This window comes from Carassius carassius, chromosome 30 (genome assembly GCF_963082965.1).
Source record: "Carassius carassius chromosome 30, fCarCar2.1, whole genome shotgun sequence".
Classification (NCBI taxonomy): Eukaryota; Metazoa; Chordata; class Actinopteri; order Cypriniformes; family Cyprinidae; genus Carassius; species Carassius carassius.
The window spans coordinates 4854523-4860802 of NC_081784.1; positions in this window are offsets into that span (position 1 = coordinate 4854523).

The following is a 6280-nucleotide window of genomic DNA, read 5'->3' on the forward strand; positions in this document are numbered from 1 at the left end:
TCAAAGCTTTGCCAAACCAAATAACAAAATGAAATTCAAATATACCACCTGGGGGACTTGTCTATGGTGGACCCTGGAAATACCTCACATTTTTAAACCTCGTCAGATGCCTCCCTTGTGAAGACTTTTACATCACCGTTCTTCTGATAGACACACTACTGGAGGCTGCTTGTAGATTTTTCATTTCTCAGGTCTTACAGATAGTGTTTTTGGATTGGCATCTGTGAATGATCTTCAGCCTATGAGGAAAGGCTCAATAATTTCACTTCTCTGCCTCTGCAAGGATTTGATCTTTAATGTCTTTGCGCTACCAGTTGGAATGGTGAGTGTAGAAATTATTTGTTGACTATTGGAATCTTTTTAACCAGCTACTAACAGAAAACAGGTGCCAAAACTAAATAGTAGTTTTATTTTAGGTAATTTAATGTGCTTCGTATGTCTATGGTGAGAGTGCATTATGCCCATCATCTAGAGGATAGATGAGTATACACTCGCAGAAAAAAGAAATGGTACAAAAGCTGTCAATGGGGCAGTGTCTTTTCAAAAGGTAAACCTTTGTATTTACCCCTAAAATATACGTTTCAGTACCCTAAAGTTACAATTTAATATCTGAGTACAAATTACCTGAAGTGTACATATTAATATTCTATCTTTGAAAAAGGTACCACCACAGTGACAGATCTTGTATTTTTTCCCCCTGAGTGTACAGTTAAGGGGTCTGAACAAGTGTTGCTCAGTATTGTTGTCAGGATCATTATTCCTATGTGTTCTGATTTAAAATAGAATATGTAGACGAAACCATACATTTTAGATCTCAATCGATTATTCATTTAAACATTATTTTACAATTACATTTTCAATGAGAGAACAACAAGAGTATACAAGTGCCATGACAGTCTCAGTCTAGCGCAGTACACATAGCTGTTTAAAAAAAAAAAAAAGGAATAGAACAGAATTGAATAGAATAGACATTTTGCATTTAGATTTAACACAAATGCATTGCAATGTAAACCAATGAATGTGCACTATCTACTGGTGGTTCATGGTAATAACCCATAATTGGCTGATTTTTGCCTGTGATGGACAGCTGGTCTATCCAGCTTCAATGGACAGCCTCTTCCTCCATGGATGCATCACACTATGGTATGTTCTCTATAACATGATAAGCTTTTAATAATATGCCAATTAAATAATCAATTACACAATTTATCTGACTTTTTGATCCATAGACTGACTAATACCAGTGACTTTGTATGCTTGATTCATAGCACACTTTTGTAGCACACATCATGTTTGAACATGACACATTATTCTTGTGAATGTGTTCTGGTGAACTGGTCCTATGAATATCTGATATGAACCATTTCCAAGTTATTTGAATGGTGTCAGCGCAAATGTCTGATGCTGCACATTTGTAATAAGTACACTTGCATTATCATATATTATATATATATACTGTGACCACTTCTGCTAATGTCAGTTTGAAACTACAATATGTATCTGATGTTATAGACATCTTTGGAAATTTGCAAATGATAATAAAACTAGTGTCCTCCAACATTTATTAAACAAGTCATTTAACAAAATCAAAAACAGCATTAGTGATAATAAATAGCTGTTTTATGAATTTGTATGAAGCTAAACATGACTTTTTTAAACTATTTATACATTATAGCTTTAAAACCGAATTGCTTCGGTTAATTTCAGGTCTGTCTTTGGAAACTTAGAATTTTGGGTGAACGATGCCAAATATCTTCTGTACATTGTGCATGTAGGAATGTGTTTAATGAGTGCTGATCCAAATGTTAGAAACATATGATGATAATTCACAGTGCAGCAATTCTCTATAGGAGTACTAATATCATATCATTTCTTCTCTCTCCATTTGACCGGAGTCTGTCAGAACAGATGATCCAGATGCTTGAGACATCATTTCAGGACAAAGTGCTTCACAGTCTTTTAAAGGTTTGGGAGGACAACGATCTCTGCCATAATACATGTTTCATTGAATAACCAGTAACCGAAGTAAAAGAGAACCTGTCAGGTTTCCTTTATCAGGGTTAACGATCATGAAGCGAGACTCCTAATCATCTGAATGACTCTTCCCTCTCAGGTTGAGCTTCCTCTCAGATCTCTGTATTCTTTAATATGGTGCAGAGTGTTCGGATCTGCATCCACCAGCCCAACAGAGAGGAGTTTAATGATGAGGTGAAGTTCCTGATCATTCATTCTCCACTGCAGGAAAACAATCAGATATTAATGTGTATTCTTCAGTCAGCAGTAAGAGATCAAAGATATGTTCTCACATATATAGCCATCTACCTTGTTGATGTAAAGCATATTTTTTTCTTGGAATGCATTCTCAACTTTGGCATGTATCTGTGTCCGAGATAATAAACATGTAAGACAACATTCAAACTTCTTTTGAGCAAAACAGCAGTATTTAAACACTCCACCTTAAGATATGTGTCCCTATCTGTTCTAGAAGGAAGCTACTGAATTTACTACTTTAATGCAATGCTACTTCTCCCAACAAAAGATGTAAATGCAGATTAACCAGTTATTAAAATATTTGTAAACACTTCCTCTCACCTGATTTAGACCATATGACATGCACTTGATGATGCCAATTAGCCCTAAAACAATCTGTAGAAAGAAACCTTTTAAATGTCATATAAAATGTAAAAAATGTTTGCAAAAAGATCCAACTTAAATACAAATGCATCAATTAAAGAGAAACACCACAAAAGACATACACTAGTCTGGAATAATTAAGTAAAAAAAAAAAGTTAAGTAAAATAAGTCTCATCAAAAACACAATAAAAACAGTATATAGCGAAATATTGTTACAAATTAAAAGAACTGTATATATATATATATATATATATAGAGAGAGAGAGAGAGAGAGAGAGAGAGAGACTGCTAGATAAATCTCAAACCTTAGATCTACTGAAATACAGCCTTTGTGGCTGATTTGTGACTTACACGCAATAAAACATTAAAAGCATTAAAAGATGTTAACAGGCAAACCTACCCCCAGAATGTACAACATGAGTGTTTCTTTAAGTGTTCCTCTTGTGTGTGTTTGTCTCTGTGAAGTGCTGTAATTTATAAGAAGCTGAGAGAAAATCATGTGAACAGAACCAGATGTACAGGTTTAACAGCGTGTCAAACCCCAAAGCGACAAATGCCAGACAATCAGGAGCTTTCCACACATTGACAGCTGGAAACTCACAGCTGTGTCACACTTCTGGACTATTGACGTTATTAGAGTAACAATTAGACCCCAGTGTTTTCATCAGAGGTAATGGCACATGTGAAGTGTCATTTCTGCAGTCTTACATTCATGTGATCAAAAAAACTGACCCACAACATCATACTTCAAGCATCACAAATCAAGACATTGTTTCATTATGTTGCACAGTTCTGTAGGTTCTTCAGATCCGGATACTTTAAAACTTTTTTTTAAAAACGTTTTTCAAAAGAACTTGAGAATAAAATGTTATTGGCCTGACTCATACCAGTGGCGTAATATAACAAATAAAAATACTAAGTTAAAAATACTTTACTTGAGTTTTTATATTTCAGCCAACTTTTTCTTTTACTCCACTGCGGTATGTATACCTTTACTCCGATACATTTCCCCTAGTATATGTTACTTACTACAAAATAGTCAGAAGAACAGAGACTGCAGGCAAGCAGGTTTGACGAATCAGTGGTCTGGGGTTTGCAAGTTAGACTCATAAAAACACCTTTGGACATGAGCATAACCACACCGCGGATGATTTAATTTCCCACTCAAATCTCTGCAATGGACGGTGTTATTGAACGAATCGGTTGAATAAATGATTCAGTGATTCACTCATTAACACAGTCAAAAGCTTTGTTTCTGAATGAATCAACCGTTTGAATGAATCGGTTAAATCTCAATGATTTACTCATTTACATTCACTTGCTGTCACCTACTGGCAGTTCTAATTTAACATTTCAACTATTTTTTTTTCATGTTTTAAATTATTTCAGATGTCAGTATTCAACGTTTTATGTCAAAGGTCTTTTTATACATCTATATCTGCAGTTTAAATGAGTCCCGTCTGAGATACATAAACTGTGTAAATACATGCTATTTCAGATGCAGATTCCAGAAATGTTTTCTAATGTTGGGATGAAAGACACTAAGTACAGATGAAGTGCTTTAAATTTTTTCCCAAAAATACAAAATGGAAGAAATAGTTAAAACTTAACACAATTTTGCTACTCAAGCTGTGTATGAACATACACCACTGCTTTAAACACAAGTCTTTAGACGCTTTTTCACTAAAATAATACAAAATTAATCTATATTCTATTTTGAGCACCTGACTGTACCTATATGCTATTTTTTTAAATGCTTCAAATAGTTTCTAGATTATTAAAGTTATTAAAAAAAGTTATACATTTTTTTTTTGAAAAACAAGTCGAATAGACAGATAGTATAGAAATAAATTCAGTGAACATCATACAGTGAATGTGTGATAATTTAAATGAACTGTTCCTGTTCCAAAGAAAGAAAACTTTTTTAAAACAATTTTTCATTTATGTGATCTTGGTACTTATACATTTGATGGACAGAATTAAGACCAATAAAACCAGTGTCTACCTCTGAACTGGAACAGTGGCTTAATGCTTTCACCGCGCACACGCAAACACACACACAAATGTTGTCATGACAACATAGCATTTGGACTAAAACCATTTGGAGGATGTAAAATTCATTTTTAGAAACTGATGTAGAGCTTTTGGTGAATAAATGTAGAAAACGCGCACCTGTCCGCGCGGTCGTTTGCTCAGAGCCTCGGCACACACTCTCCAATGACGATTTTTACGTCACGCCTACCTAGCGGTCGCGGACTCGCGGAAAGTAACAGATGGAGTCTTTAAGACGCGCACGGGAGCATGACCTGATGCGCAACATTGCAGAAAATGTGCGTTCACAAATGTAGCCTATGTTGATCCAAATATGGAAAGCACTTTTGAATTTAATAATATGAGGTTCTCTCCAGAGTTGTGTTGCCACATTTCTTCAATTAAGGATTGCTACGTAGTATATGATGATATTTGCCTGAACTTCTTCAAGTGAGTTGCAGGGCAAACCGAAAATCCAGCACTTCTCCTTCACTATACTGATACTGCGACTATTCTTGTTTGTCTTGTTCATTCGCTGGCATTTTTCACATTTCTTTTTTTCTCCCTTAAAAACAAATTTGTCCATTCTGATGCGCAATTTTACCTTAACTAATGGCTGTTGATTACTATTTGAATTGAATTCTGCCAAAGTGCGCGCTTGTATGTGTTCGTTAAATGCGTAACGTTATGTGAGTAGGTCTGCTCATGTCTGAAAATAATATATGAAAAAAAAATAACACATAAAAACATTTGGATATAGCTTATATTTCATTAGTAGCCTACATTTTTGAATTAATGTAAAAAAATAAAATTAATTGTAAAAATGAAAGTTTTTTTTTTTTTTTTTTTTTTTTTAATTAACCAGTAACCCGTGGGCCGCGGGTTAAGAACCACTGCTGTAGCCTATGTTTCAGGGTGTCTGTAATCGTCAGACTGTTACAAATCTGTCCAGCTAAATGAACGTACCCTGGGTTTCCGCCAGAGGGAGACAAAACACTAGACACTTAAGACACTCTATATCCAGTAATGACATCAAATGAAGGGAATATCCAACGAGTTGATGTCTGATTTATTTTTAATCATAAAGAGTGGATACAAAACTATAATATTTATATATTTAATATATCTATTTTTATAATTTAAGCCTATAAAAAATTATTAAGAATTAAGATTTAGTATTAAGAAATTTAGATTTATTATGAAATGAATTGGCATATACATTCCCACGTTCATCAAAGTCTAGAAATGTTTTAGCCTTTTTATATTTATTAAGGGAGGGGGGGGGGCAAAGACCCATAATTCTTCAAATAATAAAAAAATATACATTAACAAAGATATCATTTTTAAGCAATTGATTTTTAAGCAAGCGAAATTTTCCATGAAGTGGGCACACTAGCATCAGTTATGAGGAAGTTACAGTTAATCGATTTAAATTATTTTATTAAGTGTCTCAAATACAAAATAAATGTTTCCCACTCAACATTATAAAAATAATTATACTGAAAAGCAGATTTAAAATCGTGTTTCCGGAGCACATTTTTCTTGTGATGTGTGTGCTGCGCTTCCTTTTCGTAAGTGCGCTGTGATTGGTCAGCTGGAGCCCATGTAACCAATC